Here is a 208-nt window from a genome sequence, read left to right as displayed (position 1 = left end):
AAATAAGTTAAAAGTTATATAGTTTTCTTATTGTAAAGATGCAATCAGAAAAAAACTGCAATATCTCTAAAATTATATGATCATACAAAATTAGATAATAGTGGTACAAAAAGTATATTTTAATTTTTTTTGTTAAAAGTTATGTAAGTTATTTTTGTGCATAAAACTATCGACTGGGAGCGTAGCGCACTCCTGTAATCCTTGTGAT

Source organism: Nicrophorus vespilloides, unplaced genomic scaffold (assembly GCF_001412225.1).
Source record: "Nicrophorus vespilloides isolate i.1.1-1 unplaced genomic scaffold, Nicve_v1.0, whole genome shotgun sequence".
NCBI lineage: Eukaryota > Metazoa > Arthropoda > Insecta > Coleoptera > Silphidae > Nicrophorus > Nicrophorus vespilloides.
Note: the sequence above shows the minus strand (reverse complement) of the source record.